Below are 22,486 nucleotides of genomic sequence, written 5' to 3'. Positions count from 1 at the left end.
TCTGGCCATTCTCCTCTGACCTCTGGCATCAACAAGGCATTTTCGCCCACAGAACTGCCGCTCACTGGATATTTTATTTTTTTCGGACCATTTTCTGTAAACCCTAGAGATGGTTGTGCGTGAAAATCCCAGTAGATCAGCAGTTTCTGAAATACTCAGACCAGCCTGGCTGGCACCAACAACCATGCCATGTTCAAAGTCACTTAAATCACCTTTCTTCCCCATTCTGATGCTCGGTTTGAACTGCAGCAGATCGTCTTGACCATGTCTACATGCCTAAATGCATTGAGTTGCTGCCATGTGATTGGCTGATTAGAAATTTGCGTTAACGAGCAGTTGGACAGGTGTGCCTAATAAAGTGGCCGGTGAGTGTGTATGCACCGCTTATTCTTAGTTTATTTGGACACAGCGTTTACTGAGAAAGAAACGTTTCATAACTCCTAACTGGCACAGTCTAAAGCCTTCTGAAATTCAATTGGTGATGGGGAACATTTGACTGTTGATGTTTACCGTAAACCAACACATACTGACCAGTACTGAAGGTTTGACTCATAATCCACTGGAGCACAAACTAGGAGTCATCAAGACGCTGTACCGCCAAGCTGACAACGTCCCTGGTTAACTGTGGTTATCCTAACTGGGCGTTTGTCAATGCCAGGAAGACGCCCAAACAGTGCACCAGCCAATCAAAGAGAGGAGAAGGACAACAGCTTCCTAAGCGTAAACCAGTGGTGATTCCGTATGTGGCGGGAGTGTCGGAAAAGTTGAGACGTGTATTCTCCAAACACCGTCTCTCAGTTGCTTTCAAACCCCCAAAACACGCTACGCCAGCAGTTGATCCACCCCAAGGATCGGGTACCCCCAGGCGTCTGGGTAGCGTAGTGGTCTATTCTGTTGCCTACCAAAACGGAGATCGCAGGTTGGAATCCCTGCGTTACTTCCGGCTTGGCCTGGCGTCCCTACAGACACAATCGAATGTGTCTTCGGGTGGGAAGCCGGATGTGGGTATGTGTCCTGGTCGCTGCACTAGCAGCTCATCTGGCCGGTCGGGGCGCCTGTTTGAGGGGGAGTGGGAACTGCGGGGAATAGCGTGATCCTCTCACGTGCTACGTCCCCCTGGCGAAACTCCTCACCGTCAGGTGAAAAGAAGTGGCTGGTGACTCCACATTATCGGAGAGGCATGTGGTAGTCTGCAGCCCTCCCTAGATAGGCAGAGAGGATGGAGCAGAGATCGGGACGGCTCGGAAAATGGGGTAATTGGCCAAGTACAATTGGGGAGAAAAAGGTGAAAAATGCCACACACAAAAAAAAAGAAAAAAAAGAATCGGGTTCCCCAGCACAGACATAGGGTACGCTGGTAAGTGTCAGGAGGATTGCCGTGACTTGTACATCGGGGAAACCAAACAGACGCTGGCCGAGAGGATGGCACAACACGGAAGCGCTAACACGTCAGACCAGGACTCCACAGTCTACACCCATCTACAGGCCAGTGGCCACTCTTTCAAGGTTGAGGATGTGCACATCCTTGATCGGGAGGGACGGTGGTTTGAACGGGGAGTCAAAGAGGCCATCTATGTGAAGAGGGAACGACCATCCCTGAACCGGGGGGGGTGCTAAGAGTATATCTGTCACCATCTTACAATGCTGTGATTGCAGACATTCCCAAATCCTTTGTGAATAGTACACATGGCCATTGTAACTAGTTAATGGTCATGGCAATTTGCATATGAAGCTGATCGTTGAGTGATGAACGTATCTGTCAATAAACGTGTCCATATGAACTGATTCAACTTTCTTCGACTCTCTTACCTGGGTTATTGTACATGCATAAAGACATATAAAAAAGGTACACCAATAAAAAGAGAAATCTGTTCAAAAACAAATGCTAGCTTACAAAAAAAATCCAGCTTTTTTACATTAAAGGTGCACAAATAAACCAGACGCACATCTACCTTCTTCCCTGTTTAAGTAGAAACCCTAGGATAAGATAACATAATATGTCTTTATTTATGCACAAGGGAAATGCCATGTTTGAGAGTGTACAGCAACACACACACAACTTAGATAAACAAACATAAAAGATCAGGCATCAGCTAGAAGTTGGGCTTAAAAACAAAGCAAGGATAAGAACAAGACAGTCCTGGGCGGATGGGTGTGGTGTGGTTCAAGGTGAAGGTGGAGGTTTAGTGCAATAAGTTCAGGTATTCTGGGGCAAGAGAAAGGTGGCTGCGGGGGGGGGGCAGAGTGTCTGTGCTTATTTAGTAGTGGTATGGCAGACAGGATGAGGCCGTCTCTCCCTCTATTGTTCTTGAAGTAGGAACATGATATCTCCTGCCACAGGGTAGGCTCTTCGAGCGGGTGTTGAGATCGTGTGTTTTGTCCCTGGCAATCTTTCCTGCTTTACTCACTGCCCACTGCTTGTACAGCAGTTGGAGACCTGAGCACCATTGTTTGCAGAGCTTAGACCTCAGCGTTGTCACCCTCCACAGCTTGCTCTGGTTGGCCTCAGACAGCCCTCCATACCAGGCCAGGAAAGAGAAAGTAAGGAGACTCCCAATATGGCAGATGTAAAAGCTGCAGAGGATGGGAGAGGCTACACTCAGACACCTCAGTCTCCGTAGTAGGTAAATTATCTGCTGGCAGCTCAAGACAGTACTTATTGTGTCGTCACTGAAGGTCAGCCTGCTGTCGATGGAGGTCCCCAGTTGAATATATATACTGAATATAGTATATATATATATATATATATATATATATATATATTGAGATACAGATGGATCTGAGAAAATAGATCTTAATTTTTCTTTTAATGGAAACCATGCCTACTAGTGTGATCATATTCATATTCTGAAAACATTGTACAGAATCATGAATGCTTAAAAGTCCCTAACCCCCTTCATATTCTCGTCACATCTGTATGTATTTTGATGTGTCTCTGCATGTTTCCTCTTTCAGAAAACCCTTTACCACACACGGAGCAACTGAAGGGTTTTTCTCCTGTATGTATTATCATGTTTCTCTGCATACTTGCTCTTTCAAAAAACCCTTTACCACAGACTTGGCAACGGAAGGGTTTCTCTTCTGTATGTATTATCATGTGTCTCTGCATACTTCCTCTTTGAGAAAACCCTTTACCACAGACTGGGCAACTGAAGGGTTTCTCTCCCGTATGTACTCTCATGTGTGACTGCATATGTCCTCTTTGAGAAAACCCTTTACCACAGACTGAGCAACGGAAGGGTTTCTCTTCTGTATGTATTATCATGTGTCTCTGCATACTTCCTCTTTGAGAAAACCCTTTACCACAGACTGAGCAACTGCAGGGTTTCTCTCCCGTATGTACTCTCATGTGCGACTGCATATGTCCTCTTTGAGAAAACCCTTTACCACAGACTGAGCAACTGAAAGGTTTATCTCCTGTATGTATTATTATGTGTCTCTGCATACTTCCTCTTTCAGAAAACCCTTTACCACAGACCGAGCAACTAAAAGGTTTCTCTCCTGTATGTGTTCTCATGTGTGACTGCATAATATATTTATGAGAAAACTCTTTACCGCAGACTGAGCAACTGAAAGGTTTCTCTCCTGTATGCATTATCATATGTTTCTTCATATTTCCTCTTTTAGAAAAATCTTTACCACAGACTGAGCAACTGAAAGGTTTCTCGCCTGTATGTGTTCTCATGTGTGACTGCATAACATATTTATGAGAAAACTCTTTACCACAGACTGAGCAACTGAAAGGTTTCTCTCCTGTATGCATTATCATATGTTTCTTCATATTTCCTCTTTTAGAAAACTCTTTACCACAGACTGAGCAACTGAAGGGTTTATTCTCAGCAGATTGCTCATTACTGATTTCATTGTTCTCTGTTGTGTCCAAACCTGAGTGAGGTTCTTTAGTCTTGTTTCGACCATCATCATTGTCTTCAGTCTCACTTTCACAAGAGTCTGAAGAGAGATATCCATCACTAGTTGGTTGTAAATCACCATCTTGATCGAAGTTACTGGCTGGTTCTATTGGTCCAAAGTATTCTCCATCACTTTCTGGTTTCACCTGCTCAGCTGAGGTGCTGGCTGGAGGCTCTGTCTCTCTTTTCTCCTCAATTTGGCTTTGATGAAGCTGAGAGGATTGAGCTTTCTCTTCATCATTTTCTCTCCTCACAGGGACAGGAGGAAATGACAGCTCGGTAATGTCAGCCTTCTTCTCCAGTCCTTCAAGCTGCTCTTCCTCCTGACTGCTCCAGAGTTTCTCCTCTTCCTCTTTAATGTGTGGGGGCTCTGGCTCCCACTGGTCCAGACTGGGGCTCCACTCCTGCTTCACAGAGGGAACCTTATCTTCAGAAACAAAGAACTGCTGGAGGTCTACAGGGGAGATACATATAAACATTAAGGGAAACTATGACTGGACACCTTTAATAAGATCATGGGCAATGCAATATTAAGTGATGTCCTTTAGAGCAGTCGCTGCTCCATCCCCTCTTCTGATGCGGGGAGGGCTGCAGACTACCACATGCCTCCTCTGATATATGTGGTGTCGCCAGCTGCTTTTTTTCACCTGACAGTGAGGAGTTTCGCCAGGGGGACATAGCGCGAGGAAGAATCACACTATTCTCCCCAGCGCAAGGAAGGATCACACTATTCCCCCCCATCCCCCCGAACAGGTGCCCTCACTGACCTGAGGAGTTGCTACTGCAGCGACCAGGACACATACCCACATCCAGCTTCCTACCCACAGACACGGTCAACTGTGTCCGTAGGGATGCCCGACCAAGCCGGTAGTAACACGGGGAATCAATACGGCAATCCCCATGTTGGTAAGCAACGGAATAGACTGCTACACTATCCAGATGTGACAAAAATCATTTTTGATATTTGGAAAAGAAATGCAGACAAGTTTGAATTTATATTCGAATATCAAGGCTACATACCTGATCTATCCCCTGGCCAGTGGTGACTTGTCAAATATGTTTTTCCATTTGTAATGTAATTGTATGGAGCAGAGAGGGTATGTGTCCTGGTCGCTGCACTAGCACTTCCTCTGGTGGATCGGGGCGCCTGTTTGGTGGTGGGGGGCGGTATTTGGGGGGACCTCCCCCATGCTACGTCCCCTTGGCGAAACTCCTCACTGTCAGGTGAAAAGAATTGGCTGGCGACTCCACATGTATTGGAGGAGGCATGTGGTAGTCGGCAACCCTCCCTGGATCGGCAGAGGGGGTGGAGCAGAGATCGGGACGGCTCGAAAGAGTGGGGTTGTTGTGTCCATATACATACATAATGATGTAGTGTTCTGTTAATGCTATTTACGTTGGGGACCGCTAGGTGGCAATATTGGTTAATATGTTCCGCAATATTGGTTAGTATGTTCCAGGTACTGTGAGTTACGCATGAGTAGAAAGAGAAGAAGAAAAGTGTGTCTATGAAGAAAAAGTGCTAAGTAAAGTACACGCTCCTCTGTTCCTCTGCTTCGTGTGTTGATGTCGGATACTGAACCAACTACACAACAAAGTGGTGACGAGAGTAGTAGTGATGAAGGGATGGCTTTGCTCTCCTTGCAATCTCCTGCCGTGTTCCTGGAGTGCCCAGTTGAACCCGAAAACCGCATTTGCTGCGTGGAAAAAGTTGCTCGAAAATTACCTGCTTGCTATCGGGGGAAGTGACTTGCTAGTTCACTGCTTAGGAACGGAGGGACAAAGAATCTACAGCACCTTGCCGCTCACAGCTGATACCTACGATGGAGCCGTGCAGACTTTGGAAGTGTATTTCACCCCGAAACTGAACTTTGTCGCCGAGAGGTACCGCTTTAGGCAACGAGCTCAAGCTGTGGGTGAGTGGCAGCGCTGTGCGAGCTCGTGAAGAAATGTAAGTTTGGCAATATGGAAAGTGAAATGCTGTGTGATCAGATCGTAGAGAAGAAAAATAATCCTCGTATACGTGAGAGACTGTTAATGGAGGAGGACCTGACACTTGATAGCGCTTTGGAAGTAGCTAGGCGTACTGAAGCTGCTATAGCTGATGCAAAAGTCATTGCTGATGGTGACACAAAGCACGTAGCCGCCATTCAAGTGCAAAAGAAGGCGCGTAAGCCAAAATACAAGACCGTTCAGAAAATGGATGCAACCCACACATGCTATCGTTGTGGTTTAGCTTACCACCTAGCCAACGATAAATCCTGCCCTGCAAAGGACTGCAAATGTAAAACATGTGGAAAGATGGGACACTTTTCTAGAGTGTGCAAATCCTGCCAAAAGTCTGTTAATGTAGTGTCTGTGCCTGATATTACTGTCTTAACTGTTAGTTCTACTACTGAAACAGCTGCTAAGCTAATGTGTACTGCTACTATTACTGCACCTACTACTGCACAGGCATGTACTGTTGAGTTACTTGTTGATACAGGGTCTGGTGTTTCTATGCTGCCTGAGAATGTTTACAGTGAATATATTGGTTCAAGTAACCAAAAAAGAGGAAGGCCAAAGAGGAGGTTTATGGATGTGGTGAGGAAAGACATGCAGGTGGCTGGTGTGACAGAGGAAGATGCAGAAGACAGGAAGAAATGGAAACGAATGATCCGCTGTGGCGACCCCTAACGGGAGCAGCCAAAAGTAGTAGTAATAGCAATTTTGGTTCAAGTAAGCTAAGTGAACCTAGAATGCAGCTTGTTACATATTCCAGAGAGAAGTTGAATGTGCTAGGATGTCTTAAAGCTGACATTACTTACAAGAGTGCCTCAACAGACTTTTACATAGTGAAAACAGGGACACCTATACTAGGTGTGGACCTGGGGACTGCTCTCCAGCTACAGGTCAAAGGAGGACAGTTAATACCTGAGACTGCCAATGTCTGTGCGATACTCCACCAAACCGAAGCTCCGCCCACTACCAGCAAACAGAAAAGTGAGACTCCAGCTGCGTTTGGATCTGCAAAGGACTTTGTACACAAAGTGAAGGTACGACCAGAAGTGAAGCCGGTACAACAAAAGCTTCGACGCTTATCACTTTCAGTCCGTGATGCCATTTCCGATGAACTCAATAACCTGGAGGAAAATGGGATCATTGAGAAAGTTGATGCATCTGAATGGGTATCCCCAATTGTAGTCACTAAGAAGACAGGTGGCATACGCATGTGCGTCGATTTGAGGGAACCTAACAAAGCAGTAGTCGTTGACAGCCATCCCTTACCACTGACTGAGGACATACTGTCTGAGCTGCGTGGATCTGTCATGTTCTCTACCCTGGATCTCAAATCTGCATACCATCAACTGAAGCTGCATGAAGAGAGCAGAGGGCTTACTGCTTTCATTACGCATGGAGGCCTGTACCAATACTGCAGAGTTCCTTATGGACTGAGTTCTGCCCCTGCTACATTTCAGAAGATGATGACAACGATCCTCTGTGGCCTCAAATGGGTGCAGTGTTACCTCGATGATGTAATTATCTACGGATCCACAGAAGCTGTACATGAGGCCAATCTCCGTGCTGTGCTGCACAAAATCAACGATGCAGGACTGAAACTCAATGTTGACAAATGTCAGCTCTGTCAAACTACTCTGAGTTTTCCTGGCCAAAAGATCAGTACAGAAGGTCTCATTCAGAAGGTCTCATTCTCTAAACCAGAGAATGATAAACCACCTGACTCTAACTCTGATAACCTGCTCGGGTTTACCAGGATTAGAAATCCACCTTGCTGGACCAAAGACTTTGTCATGGGAAAAAAATACTGCTGACTAATGTCGGGGAGGGAAAAGAAAATGTGAAAAGTGAATGATGTTATTGGGTTACATACATTATTCAGAGTGTAATACTGTCAGTTCTAATCTAAGGTACTAGAAGTATTCTTTGTTCAAAAGGGGAAGATGCTGTGTCCATATACATACAAAGCGATGCATTATTGTGTTCTGTTAATACTATTTACGTTGGAGACCGCTAGGTGGCAATATTGGTTAATATGTTGTAGGTACTCTTGAGTTACGCATGTGTAGAAGGAGAAGAAGAAACGTGTGTCTATGAAGAAAAAGTGCCAAGTACACGCTCCCCTGTTCCTCTGCTTCATGTGTTGATGCCTGATACTGAACTAACTACACAACAGGGGTAATTGACCGGATACAATTGGGGGGGGGGAAAGGGGGGGTATATATAGACATAATTTTAGCAATTTTATATGGTCTATTTGAGACGTAGCATCACTAATGAGGGGCGCGGGATTAATATTGCCCTCACCGGAGATTGGAATAATTCAGCGGAGGCAGGGATATATAGACCCGGCAAATCGCACCCTGGATTTAAGTAGTTTTCTGTTTTCTAATTTTCAGATTTAAAAAAGAAGTTGAGACATAAGTAAAATCCACTAAATATTGATAATAAAAAAGCTTTTTCGAAACATGTGTTCTTTATCAGTCTAGTCTGTGTCCAGTGGCCTCAAGATTTATCTACTAAACTTACTAACAAACAGACGCTGACAGACCATGGGGAGCACCGGGAAATTTCCAGGTGACCTAAGGGTTGTTTTGGACTGTCCTGAATAGTCAACTTGACGAGCGATAATAGCAAAAATAAATACAATAGCAAGCAGGACTGAGTTGACGAACCTCTGTGAATTCACGCATCAGGCGCGAATGCCCCCGGCGAGAGGGTGCGCGCACCAAAAACTACGTCAGCACGTCTCTCGGCGACGCACATAGCAACCGTCTACGTGCTTCTCTAACGACTACATGTTAGACAAGTCGCCAGGCGGAACTGACAGTCAGAAGAAAAGGCAAAGTGGAGGCAAGGGAGAGGATAAAAGAGAAAGGCTAAATGCCATTAAATAAGCGGCAAAAATGGGCGGCGTGGCTCAGGAAGTAGCGCGGATCATCCTGTAATGGGAAGGTCGCAGGTTCGATCCTCGGCTCCTGCGGAGAGCGTGTCAAACTGTCATTGAGCAAGACACCGAACCCCTGTTTCTGATGAGCAGGTTGGTGCCTGGGTGGCAGCCTCCACCACCAGTGGATGAATGAATGGGTGAATATTATGAGGCATACGCTGTATTTCGCTTTGAGTGGTCAGTAGACTGGAAAAGCACTATATAAATGCAGTCTATTAACCATTTATCATTTAAGCAACACGTTCAACAGTAAGGGACCAGGGCAGTCAAAAACACTCGCTAGAACGCGCGCGCGAACACGCACACAACTGGAACTGACCTCCCAGATGAACATAATGGCCAATATTATAACTCATCTGGTACCCGCTACAAAAACAAACAGGGTTAGCCTACAAAACTTATGGTCTAGTGTCTTGATGCATGCTCAATAATCCAGGTAAGAAAATCCAAGAAGGTTGAACCAGTTCATCTGATTCAGCAGGTTCAGCGGTCTGTCTGGTGGTTTTGCTCACGGTGGCCTGGGACGGACTCAAATTCCCGGCCTGACATATTGTTTCGGTCCGCCCCGCTAACAAAGATCAATTTAGAAAACATTGTGCTAGCTGAATGCTGCTGGTGGAATTAACTAAAAGAATAGTTTGGCCAGTTTATTCGTACGAACCTGATTTGTAAATCCGTACTTCAGGCTTATAAATGGCGTCCAGTAGTTTCCTCTGACGATAATTTTCCTCCTTTAGACGTAAGATTTCAGCCTCATAATCTGCGACCCTTCTTTCAAACTTCAAACGTATTTCAGTGATGGGCAGATCCATCATTGATCTCAGCGGTCAAACAAACACATTCAGACGACGACAAATTCCATCTCCTGAAGTCCCGATGTTGATATTTTCTTCTTCTTCTTCTTTTTTCTTCTTCTGCGTCTTCGTCTTCATCTTCTTTAGGATTATTGGCGGCTGGTAAATAACGATTTGGCGCATTACCGCCACCAACGGGAATGGACGTGGATCACAATGTACTTTAAAAAAAAAACCCTCGCGTCTTCTCAATTGAACTAGTTATTTTACAGATTTCTGGGAGGGACTAAAAGCCTCAACAGTGGCTGCACATCTTCTTCAGAAACTCCTACAGCACCCTCCTTGCTGCATCTACAATTCTATCAATTCTCTCAGATTTTCTTTCTACTCCAGGAGTACAGTTACTTGCCATTGCCAAAAAGGCCATTTGGTCCTTACAAAAGCAAAACTCAGCATGCTTTTTGACTGACTTGTCTGCCTTAGCATCTTAGTCTCACATCATGCTCATTGTTTCTCTCCATTCTTTTAGCAGCTTCAGCATACAACAATCCTTTTTTTGTGTGCTAATCTTATTCACTTTCTCTTCCTTAAATCCCTTTGTACACTGTGCTGACCCTGTAAAATGATGTCCCTTGCAGTGCAGGCACTTTTCTTGCACTTTCTCCACTTCACAATTTTCCCACATTGCAGTTGTCCTTCCCACATCTCCCACACCTTCTGACTCCCATTACATACTGCAGCAACATGTCCATTTTCTTAACAAAAACATCTGAGAGGAGCTCTCTCATAAGGCTTAACCCTGTAACTCACATAATCAAGTTACACTCTTTCCAGCAATTCCCCTCAAAGATCAAACACACAGAATTACTGCCCTCCTTCTTCCTTTCTTGGAATCTAGTTATTTACTTCTATCCCCACACACACCTGCAACATTCTGAAATGACCCAGCTTCTGCTGACAGTGGCACACCACACCACTTATCACTCCCTTCTTCTTTGCTCTTAATCCAAGTGACAAGCAAGTTACACAGAGACTTCTAAATATCTCAATCTTAGGGGCTCCATCTCTCTGATGCTTTGAGATACAATCAATGATAACATCCCACTTCTAGTTATCCTGATCGATCATACATCTCCGAGTTTTATCCCTACAAACTTTCCATCCCAAGATAAATGGGAAGGGTTGCATCAGGAATGGCATCCAGCCTAAAACCTTTGCCAAATCAAATATGTGCATCAAAAATCAGATTTCCATACCAGATCAGTCGAGGCCCGGGTTACCAACGACCACCACTGGTACTGTTGGACAGCAGGGTGCCGGTGGAAGCTATGCTACTGTTGGGTGAAGGAGAAGAAGAGGGGGAAGGCAAGAACAGGCAACGAAAGAGGAGAAAGGGTATGAGTGTGGAGGTGAGAGTCGGAGTGGAATGAGGAGTACAGCAAAGTATACAAAGAAAGTGGTTAGCAAAGAAGTGGGATAGTCACAGAGATGAAGAAAGTACACAAGTACAAGGGGATGTAGTGTAAAGTGAAGAGAGAGGTAATGAAGGCAAAGGAAAAGGGGTATGGTATATGAGAGGTTAACACACTAAGGAAGGAGAAAAGGACTTGTATTAGACAAAGTACTAGACTTGTGGCTAGACAGAGGGACCGAGCTGTGAAGGATGTGCAGCAGGTAAGGGCGATGAAGGATAGAGATTGAAATGTGCTGACAAGCGAGGAGAGTGTGCTGAGAAGTTGGAAGGAGTACTTTGAGGGGCTGATGAATGAAGAAAATGAGAGGGAAGGTTGGATGATGTGGGGATAGTGAATCAGGAAATATGGTGAATTAGCAAGGAGGACGTGACAGCAGCTATGAAGAGGATGAAGAGTGGAAAGGTGGTTGGTCCAGATGACATACCTATGGAAGCATGGAGGTGTTTAGGAGAGATGGCAGTGGAGTTTTTAACTAGATTGTTTAACACAATCTTGGAAAGTGAGAAGCTGCCCAAGGAGTGCAGAAGCATCATACTGATACCGATTTTCAAGAATAAAGGTAATATACCGAACTGTAGCAACTACAAAGGTATAAAGTTGATCAGCCACAGCATGCAGATATGGGAAAGAGTAATAGAAGCTAGGTTAAGAGGAGAGGTAATGATCAGCGAGCTGCAGTATGGTTTCATGCCATGAAAGAGCACTACGGATGCAATGTTTGCTTTAAGAGTGTTGATGGAGAAGTATAGAGAAGGCCAGAAGGAGTTACACTGTGTCTTTGTGGATTTAGAGAAAGCATAAAACAGCATGCCAAGAGAAGAGGTGTGGTATATAATGGAGTCGGGAGTGGCAGGGAAGTATGTAAGAGTGGTGCAGGATATGTATGAGGGAAGTATGACAACAGTGAGGTGTGCGGTAGGAATGACAGATGGGTTCAAAGTGGAGGTGGAATTACATCAAGGATCGGCTCTGAACCCTTTCTTGTTTGCCATGGTGATGGACAGGTTGAAGGATGAGATCAGGTAGGAGTTTTCATGGACTATGATGTTCGCAGATCACATTGTGATCTGTAGTGAGAGTACGGAGCAGGTTGAGGAGAGCCTGGAGAGGTGGAGGTATGCAACGAGGAAAAGAGGAATGACATTCAGTTGGAGCAAGATGGAATTCATATGCATGAAGTAGAGGGGGGACAGTGGAATGGTACAGATGCAAGAGTAAAGGTGACAAAGGTGGATGAGTTTAAATACTTGGGGTCAACTCTACAAAGTAACAGGAAGTATGGAAGATAGGTGAAGAAGTGAGTTCCGGCAGGGTGGAGTTGATGGGGAAGTGTGTCAGAAGTGATTTGCAACAGTAGGGTACCAGCAAGAGTTAAAGGGAAGGTTTTCAAGATGGTAGTGAGAGCAGTTATGTTGTATGGTTTGGAGATTGTTGCACTGACAAAAAGACAGGAGGCAGAACTGGAGAAGGCAGAATTGAAGATGCTAAGATTTTTGTTGCGGGTGACAAAGATTAACAGGATTAAGAATGAGTATGTTAGAGGACAGTTTAGGTTGGTTGATTTGGAGACAATACAATACAATACAATACAAACAACTTCATTAACCCCACTAGGGGCAATTTGTTTGGAGAAGCTTGCGAACACAAAACACAGTAACATGCAAACAAACAAATAACACAAACAATAAATAATAATACCCGAGGGAGATAAATGTGGAATAAAATTTATGAAATTATACAATAAGAAACAATAAAATAATCTTGATGAAGACAATAAAACAATCTGATAAAAAAAACACTATGGAGCATTTAATAATCATGTTGCAACAGGTATGAATGATTTAGAATAACGGTTAGTTTTACAAGCAGGTAAAACATAATGACGCCCTGATGGCAACAGAGAAAATTCACTTGCTAGAACATGTCCAGAAGAAGCCAAAACCATCAAAAAGACATGCATGTTAGGGTTAGTACTTCTGTCTGTGCCCTTGACCGAGGCATGGAAAAACGAACTGGAGTTGGTCCCGGATGCTGCACGGTAGCTGCCCACTGCTCCTAGCTACACAGCTGGGATGGGTTAAAAATGCAGAGCGTAATTTCCCTATGGGGATCAATAAAGTGTCTCAAAAGAAAAAAGAAAAACTTGCCTCTTTCTGTGGGATTTGTTGGTTGCAAATGAATTCAGATCTCTTTGTTTCACTCCAGTGATATTTTTACCAGATTTTAACAATGCTGTTCAGGCTGTTTTCTGTCTTTTACCGTGAGGCTGTGAAACCAGCAGATAAAAGAATAACTTAGAAGACTCTCAATAAAAGATTGATAAAAGCTACAGGGGTGACGGTACTAGCAGATAAGGAATTTAGTTTACAGAGTGCCAAGCGGGGCAGCTATGAAGAGGATGAACAGTGGAAAGGCAGTTGGTCCAGATGACAAAGCAAGAGAGGTGAGATTGAGATGGTCTGGACATGTGTGGAGGATAGATGCTGGGTATTTTGGGAGAAGGATACTGAAGAAGGTGGCATGGTGGCGCAGTGGTTAGCATGGTTGCCTCACAGCAAGAAGGTCCTGCACAGTAAAAACTTACTGTGTGGGTTCGAGCTCCGGGGTAGTCCAACCTTGGTGGGTCATCCCGGGTCATCGTCTGTGTGGAGTTTGCACGTGGGCTTCCTCTGGGACCTCCAGTTTCCTCTCACAGTCCAAAGATATGTAAATCAGGTGAATCAGCCATACTAAATTGTCCCTAGGTATGAATGTGTGTGTGTGTGTGTGTGTGTGTGTGTGTGTGTGTGTGTGTGTGTGTGTGTGTGTGTGTGATGCACAGGGCGTGTGTGATGCGTCAGTGCAGTAATACTGGGGTAGTAGTGCTTGTAGTTAGTGCATGCTGCATGCTGCTTCTGCTTGCTACTCTCTGCTCTCAGCTACTGCCGCCGGCTAGCCCTCTTTGTGGGGGTGAAAAGAGGAGCCGAGTGCGTAAGTCTCCCCTGCCGGTACATAGCCTCTCTACCGCCAAGACTCCTGCAGTGCCTCCTCGTGGCCACACACGGTAACTGGGTACCTTGCGGTCCCTGGCTAAACTGTAGGGGATCTCGGAGCTACAGTGGTCCCCAGAGGTCTAATGCGCAGGCCCATGTGAAGTGGATACGCCCTGGCATTGACCAACCACTGTCCCACTGCCTTGTGGGTAAGTGTAGGACGACAAAGGCTAGGGGAGCACACCCTGAGAGAAAAGCAATGTGCATGGCGGCGCACGATAGGCGGTCCTCTGACAGACTGGAGCTCCGGCAGCCTCCTGCAGCTGTGGAAGAGTGCTGGTCGTCTTGGGCCCCCCTTGCCACCAGATCCCACCCTCTCACAGTGAAGAAGTGCTGCTGGGACATGCGCACCCCCAGCGGCACTGTAAATAATCTCTTTGCGCAGGTATCCACCTCTGCCTCGGTGAGACCAGCAACCGGAATATGGATCAAAGTCTGGCGGCGATGGGGTGTCTGGTGACGGGAGCAGGTATGAATGCACTGGAAGCTCCTAATCAGACCCCTGCACGCCAGCGGCACAGGGCTATTCATGGTCGCCAGCAGCTGGGCTTGAGTGGCAGCTGCTCTCGGCAGACCCCTGTGTGTCTGAGCAGCCCTATTTAGGAGCCACACTGCTCACCCCAACTGGGGAGGGGCCTAGAAAAGGTGGCCTAAACATTGCCCACTCAAAACATCCTGGATAGGCTACCGCACCTATCGGGACATTCCACTCTGCGGTCGAAATAAAAAAAAGAAAATAATTCCCTTTAAACTGGCAACATGGAACATAAGAACTCTGCTGGACGTTAATGCCGAAAGACCTCAGCGAAGGACTGCACTAATTGCAGCGGAAATCAATCACTACAATATTGACATTGCTGCACTCAGTGAAACCAGGTTCCTGGATGAAGGCTCCCTGAAGGAGGACACCTACACCTTCTTCTGGAAGGGATACCCTGCAGGAGGACAACATCAGCATGGTGTGGGATTTGCAATAAAAAACAGCCTCCTACCAAGACTCACTGAAACACCGATTGGCATAAGTGAAAGACTCATGTCGCTCAGGATCCCTCTGGCCAAGAAACGTTATGCCACCCTCCTAGGTGCCTATGCACCAACACTGCCATCAGAGGATGACGTAAAGGACCGCTTCTATCAGTCACTAGATGAGGCTCTCCGTCATATACCCAAGGAGGACAAGATCTTTTTGCTGGGCGATTTCAATGCCAGAGTGGGGAAAGACAACAAGGTGTGGAGTGGTGTCATTGGTGGGCATGGCATTGGGAAAGTCAATGCAAATGGACTGCGCCTCCTAAGCCTCTGTGCTGAGCATGGCTTGACCATCACAAACACCCTCTTCCAATTAAAAAACAAGCACAAAACATCCTGGATGCACCCACGCTCCAAACATTGGCACCTATTGGACTACATCATTGTGAGACGTGCTGATACAAAAGACGTCTTACTCACTCGTGCAATGAGAGGTGCTGAGTGCTGGACAGATCACCGGCTCATCATGACCAGGCTCCAGGTGGAGGTACGCCCTGCTGTTCGTCTCCAAAGGTCAGGAAAGAAGAGGCTTGACTGTACCCGGCTAGAAAAGGCTGAGGTCCAGAACAATCTCCGCCTCTCTCTGGCTGAAAACCTGGAAGACATTGAGCTTCTCTTGAGCACGAATGATTCCATTGACAGGAAATGGTCTTCCGTGAGCTCCAGACTCTACAAGGCAGCATCCCAATCCATCGGTTACAAGAGCAGAAAACACCAGGACTGGTTCAATGACAACACAGGCACAATAACTTCCATACTCAAAGGCATGCATAAAGCACACAGTGCTGTCCTCAACAATCCCACATCAGCTACACTCTGGCAACAATGGCAAGCATCCAGGAGAGAGGTGCAGTCAAAATTGCGTGCCCTGCAGAATGAGTGGTGGATATCGAAGGCAAATGAAATACAATCCCATGCCGATAGAAATGATATGCACAACTTTTATGATGCAGTGAAAACCATCTACGGCCCAAGAAACTGCTCTGTCTCCCCCCTGAAGTCTGATGATGGTACCACCCTCATAAAAGACCAGAAACTCATCACAAAAAGATGGGCAGAACATTTTGAGACTCTTTTGAACCAGCCCTCCCCAACCGATCCCTCGATCTTGGATGAACTACCTGTCCGCCCCACCATCCAAGACCTTGACCTTCCACCAACCTTTGAAGAGGTTCATTGTGCAGTTAGGTCGCTGAAAAATAACAAGACTCCTGGCCCTGACAGTATCCCTGCAGAGATTTTTAAACAGGGAGGCTACCTCTGCACCCGTGCACTTTTCCTGTTCATCTCACACGTATGGAAGAACGAAACTGTCCCTCAGCAGTGGAGGGATGCTAACATCATCTCCATATATAAAGGCAAAGGAGACAAGTCCCTCTGTTGCAACAGCCGTGGCATTTCACTACTGGCTGTTGCTGGAAAAGTCCTGGCCAAACTCATGTTACACAGGCTGGTAAAACACATCTCAGAGGAGCTGTTGCCTGAGTCACAGTGTGGGTTTAGGAGGAATAGGAGTACTGTGGACATGGTGTTCACAGCACGGCAACTCCAAGAGAAGTGCAGGGAGCAACATCAGAACCTCTTCATAGCCTTCATCGACCTGTCAAAGGCTTTCGACACAGTCAACAGGGACATCCTATGGAACATCCTCCTGAAGTTTGGCTGTCCACGAAAGTTTGTCAACATCCTTCAAAGATTTCACGTGGGGATGATGGCACGTGTGACCATTGGAGGCCAGGAATCTGAGCCCTTCAGGGTGTGCACCGGGGTACGTCAGGGGTGCATCCTTGCTCCAGTTCTTTTTAACATCTTCCTCCTGTGTGTGACATTGCTGCTCCACAAGGAAATCAGGAAGGACAGTGGGGTTACTGTGGACTTCAGACTAGATGGAAACCTATTTAACATCCGTAGGCTCCAAGCGGTCACAAAAATGACATCGGAGCACATCATTGAGTTACAGTACGCAGATGACTGTGCAGTTGTGGCCCACACACCCGAGGCACTACAAGCTACCCTTGCAGCTGCTACAAGGGCGTATGGTAGGCTGGGGCTCTCTATAAATGTGACAAAGACTGAAGTAGTATGCCAGTGGGCATCTACTCCTCCATCTCATTCACCAACCTTCAACATCTCCGACAAACCACTTGCAACAGTGGAATCCTTCAAATACCTGGGCAGCTTTCTCTCTGACGACTGCAGCATCGACAGGGAGATGCAAAACCGGATTAAACAAGCGTCATCCTCTTTTGGCAGACTTAGGAGAAGGGTCTTTCAAAACAAAGACCTCAACCTCCACACCAAAATATCTGTCTACTTGGCAGTTGTCATCACGACTCTCCTCTACAGCTGTGAGGCGTGGACCCTGTACAGCCACCACCTCAGGATGCTTGAGGCCTTCCACATCAGATGCCTACAATGCATCCTGAGGATAACCTGGCGTGACCGAGTGCCCCATACTGAAATACTCCGCAAGACCAACTGCATCAGCATGGAGGCTACCGTCACCCAGCACCAACTTCGATGGCTCGGTCACGTCATCAGGATGCCAAAGGAGCGCTTACCGCGTAAAGTGCTGTATGGCCAGCTACATCTTGGCCGCCGCTTGGCAGGGGGCCAGAAAAAACGGTACAAAGACCAGCTGAAGACCATCATAAAGAAGTGCGGCCTGAACCCGAGCCAGCTGGAAGACACTGCCGCCCAACGCTCCATCTGGCGGCAGCTCTGTCAACAAGGGGTGCAAAACCTCGAGAAGGACCGCGGTGATCGACGGACCAGAAGACGTCTGAAGAGACATGAAGCCAGTACCACACCTACACCCCCAGTCAGTGATTTCACCTGTTCTGTCTGTGGCAGACATTGTGGATCGCGGATTGGGCTTTACAGCCATAAGAAGACTCACAAGTGACAGAGGCAGGATTGTCATCATCGGACACGACGGACAACCTAAAGCAAGCAAAGTGTGTGTGTGTGTGTGTGTGTGTGTGTATGCGCGTGTCGGCCCTGTGATGGCCTGGCAGCCTGTCCAGGGTGTCTCCCCACCTGCCGCCCAATGACTGCTGGTATAGGGTCCAGCATCCCCACGACCCTGAGAGCAGGATAAGCGGTTCAGATTAGGGCTGTCACTTTAAGAAAAAAACATATTCGATATTCGTGGCAGAATTGTACCCATATTCGAATTTGGATTCGAATTTCCACGTAAAAAACGGTCTTTAAAATGGCAAGACTAAAAATAACCCGTAATTTATTGACCAGTTATTATTTTGATCATGCGTTTTACCATTTGTATCCACAAGAGGGGACAAGCAGACAGACAACATATTTCGGTCGAAATAATTAGTGAAGTTTAAAGCAAATTATGAAGTCAAATGTTGCCATATTTTCAAAAACAATTACCACAGAGTATGCTTCTCAAAAAAGTAATAATGTCAATAATCCTCACCGCAATTGGGCTGCATTCAGCGCTGCCATGGCAATGTAACGTAGGCTACTGACAGAACGTGGTCTATAAGGAGCCTAGGCAAGCCCACCAAACTAAATAACTAAAATAAATAATAATAGTAATAATAAAATAAAAAATAGTGGGTTATGTGGCCTTTGTAAATACGATTATACATAGCCTACACATAGGCCTAACTGGACTGGGAGGCTACAAATTATTCGCCAGGAATATCAACTGGTTAACGTGTTCAGTGTCAAGAGCGGAGCGCTTCTTGTTAACAATATTCCCAGCTATGGAAAAGACTCGCTCAGAACGCACTGATGTCCCGGGAACACTCAGCTACTTTCTTGCAAGCTGCGCCAGGTGGGGATATTTTGCGCTACCCAGCGTCTTCCACCATAGAAGAGGATTGCTGTCTGCTGGCATCGTTGTCTGTCTTCGGTAGGACCACATCTCTTGGTGCAGTACATTTTCTTGGTGGTCTCTCGTCTCGCCCCTTCCCTTGTATGTTTCTCCAAACAGATCGCCCGTTGCCGTCAGGGCCGTTTTTCGTGCGCGAGTGTCTGAGCTTAACGAATGCTCATCTGTCCCACTTTCAAATCTCACGGCCATTTCTTCTTTAATGTTTGCGTGCACTTGGTCCTTCTGTTCCTCTGATAAATGCATTAAACTATGAAAGCGGGGATCCAGGTATGCTGCTTTATTCAATAACATGAATGTTGCTTCGTTATTTTTGTCATAACGCTTCCTCAAATCTGTGTCGATCTTTGCGGTCATTTCCCTCAAGCTGGGCATTGCATTAGGAATGGGTGAGCCAAGTTGACACAGTAGTACATGCTGTAAAGGCAATACAGCAGAAGCTGTGGGATATTTGTTAGTTGACAAAGCCTCAGTCGCTATCTTGAACGGTCTAAGTATTTCACGCATCTGTTCGACCATGGACCATTCAGTTGTGGTTAGTTCGAGATTTGACCATTTTTTCTCAAATATTACAGCTACAACAGCTGCCTGTTGTTCCGATGCCCTGCAGATCATTTCATATGTACTATTCCATCGCGTGATGCAATCGTTAATTAATTTATCAGTTTTCAAGCCCAGCAAACGCTGTTTATCCTCCAATAGGTAGCTGTCGGTAGGTGACCTGCTGAAATGTGCGGCTGCTTTCTTTAGCCTGCTAAGTGTCGTGTCTATGGCTCTGACGTCTAGCCCTTTACGTACAGCTAGATTGATTGTATGTGCCATGCAAGGTATATTAACGGTATCGAGGTACCTCTCCACAGCTGCATGCACATAGTTATGTGCATTGTCTGTTGTGACTGCGATCACCGATTCACGGGGAATGTGAAAATCCCTCAGTGTGCCAGAAATGCACTCCGCGACGTTTTCTGCAGTGTGGCTACTTCTCAAGTCTTTCGTTTGTAGGACAAAATCGTTCAGTTCCCATGCCTCCGACATTACGTTTGCTGTAACTGTAACATAAGAGTCTGTTGCTATAGACGTCCACCCATCTGTAGTGAGTGCAATTTCCTTATCGCTTAGTATCTGGCGTACATTTTCACGAGTAGTATCGTAGAGTTTCACAATGTTTTTAGTTATTGTGGTTCTGCTGGGATAGTGTAACGTGGCTCAATTTCACGGAGAAAATCTTTAAAGCCTCCACCTTCCGCGATGCTTATTGGCCGCATGTCTTTACATGTGAATTTGGTGAGTTGTGAAGTGATCGCCTCTTTTCGTGTAGAGGACAGAGCAGCCGAAGGTGAGAAAAACGTTGTCAGCCTGGGTTGTTTAGCAGCAGCAGACGCACCAGCAGGGTTCTGCAGTTCTTTGTATTCGGCCGGATGATGGAACTGCATGTAGGTTGGTGGTGGAACTATGGTATGCTAGTTCACGCTCACATAGTTTGCATATTACCTTGTCCTTGTTTTCAGTCTTTCCATTTACACTCCAAAAACCAAAGTGTTTCCCAATCGCACTCCCAAGATTCTCTGGAGTGACGATCTTTCTGGTATGCTGCTCATCGAGCTCGTTGTCGGCAGCACCAAATTCCTCCATTTTCTCGTTTCTGGCTGCAGCCTAGGCCTACGTTTCCGCTCCATGGACTTATGGGTAATGGACTTATGGGTAATTAGAGCTGGAATTCTTGCCGTAGCATACTTTTGGAATTTTTGACATTGATTAATTAATAATTTAAAAGTACAATCAATGTATTATTTATTTATTTATTTTTTATTTATTTATTCAATTCGAATTTCCCCATTTACGTTCGAATCTCATGTTTTAATGCAAATTCGAAATTAAATTCGATATTCGAATATAATGTGACAGCAGTAGTTCAGATAATGGATGGATAGATACTGAAGAATGAGCTGCCAGGCAAGAGGAAAAGAGGAAGGCCAAAGAGGAGGTTAAAGGATATGGTGAGGGGGGACATGCATGTGGTTGGTGTGACAGTGGAAGATGCAGAGGACAAAAAGAGATTGAAACGGATGATCCGCTGTGGCGACCCCTAACGGGAGCAGCCAAAAGCAGTAGAAGAAGATGAGCTGTTTCCCTAAAATACATCGTTTAATTTCCATTTTTGTTCTTTCAAGGCTTCTTTCCTTATCCTAAAGCCCTCATCTCCAAGTGACTTTGACTTATGAACATCCTGAAAAATCTCAACACATAGTGCCCGCTTTTTCTTTACAGCCTCAGTACATTCATCATTCAGAGCTGGAATCCATGTGTTGACAACTTTTTCAGACATTTTATGGATTCTGGACCATATCTACCTGACTGGGCTATCCAGATATAGTATCCCACAAACTGTCCTCCAACATTTATTTTTTCTGTTTCCATCCTTAACAGTCTTTCTTGCTAATGCTCTGTATCGTTTGTATTCATTTGCATTTGCCCGAGTAGGGTTCTTACATGAGGACAACAAAGATTTTGCTTCCTGAACACTTTTGGGTATATTTTAGTGATTTTGGGCTACTGATCACAAAAATCACCTTAAATCTTTCCTATCACATACAATTTTGTATATAACCAATTTTTGTGATGTCCCGTCATATTTTAAGTCTACTAGCCTGTTGCCCACAAAGCGAGCTGTTTTGGTCAGTCAAAGCATACTTCGGCATGTGTAGGTGCTATGCAAATGTTGTCTCGGGCATGCCTGGGCATGCTTAGTCAGGTTAGATGCTGGCAGACAGGCTATAAAAGCTGCTCATATTGACAGATGCTGTCTGGACACATGTTGATGCACATGTTCTTCAGACAACAGCATAGTGAGTAAACTTAACAAGAGGATTTATTGTCTTCAGGAAGATTTAATACAGCAGAAATGTCTCGTCAATGTTGTAACAGCTGCGATACATTCTGTTACGTCTGTGGTGAGTATACCCTTAAGGCTCAAAGACGTACCATGACTGCACTTATTAAGAAAGCCTATCAGCTTTACTTCAGATGTAAAATTGGTGACCAAGAGAAACCCTGGGCTCCTCGCATTTGTTGTGCAACATGTGAAGTCAACCTGAGAGCTTGGCTCAGAGGTATTCGGAAGGCAATGCCATTTGCAGCCCCAATGATATGGCGAGAACAGAAGGATCACGTGACAGACTGTTTCCTCTGTCTGACCAATGTGTCTGGCTTCTCTACTAAAAATAATATATATATACACTACCGTTCAAAAGTTTGGGATCACCCAAACAATTTTGTGTTTTCCATGAAAAGTCACACTTATTCACCACCATATGTTGTGAAATGAATAGAAAATAGAGTCAAGACATTGACAAGGTTAGAAATAATGATTTGTATTTGAAATAAGATTTTTTTTACATCAAACTTTGCTTTCGTCAAAGAATCCTCCATTTGCAGCAA

At 45.5% G+C, this 22,486-nt stretch overlaps 1 pseudogene; it reads right to left on the bottom strand.

The window, feature by feature from the left end:
- Positions 1–2,896: 2,896 nt before the first annotated feature.
- The window catches only part of LOC130115256 (zinc finger protein 135-like), a 38,689-nt pseudogene continuing 19,099 nt past the window's right edge, over positions 2,897–22,486 (bottom strand).

The sequence above is a fragment of the Lampris incognitus genome, chromosome 7, assembly GCF_029633865.1.
Source record: "Lampris incognitus isolate fLamInc1 chromosome 7, fLamInc1.hap2, whole genome shotgun sequence".
Lineage (NCBI taxonomy): Eukaryota > Metazoa > Chordata > Actinopteri > Lampriformes > Lampridae > Lampris > Lampris incognitus.
Note: the sequence above shows the minus strand (reverse complement) of the source record. Positions and strands in the feature narration are given on the sequence as shown.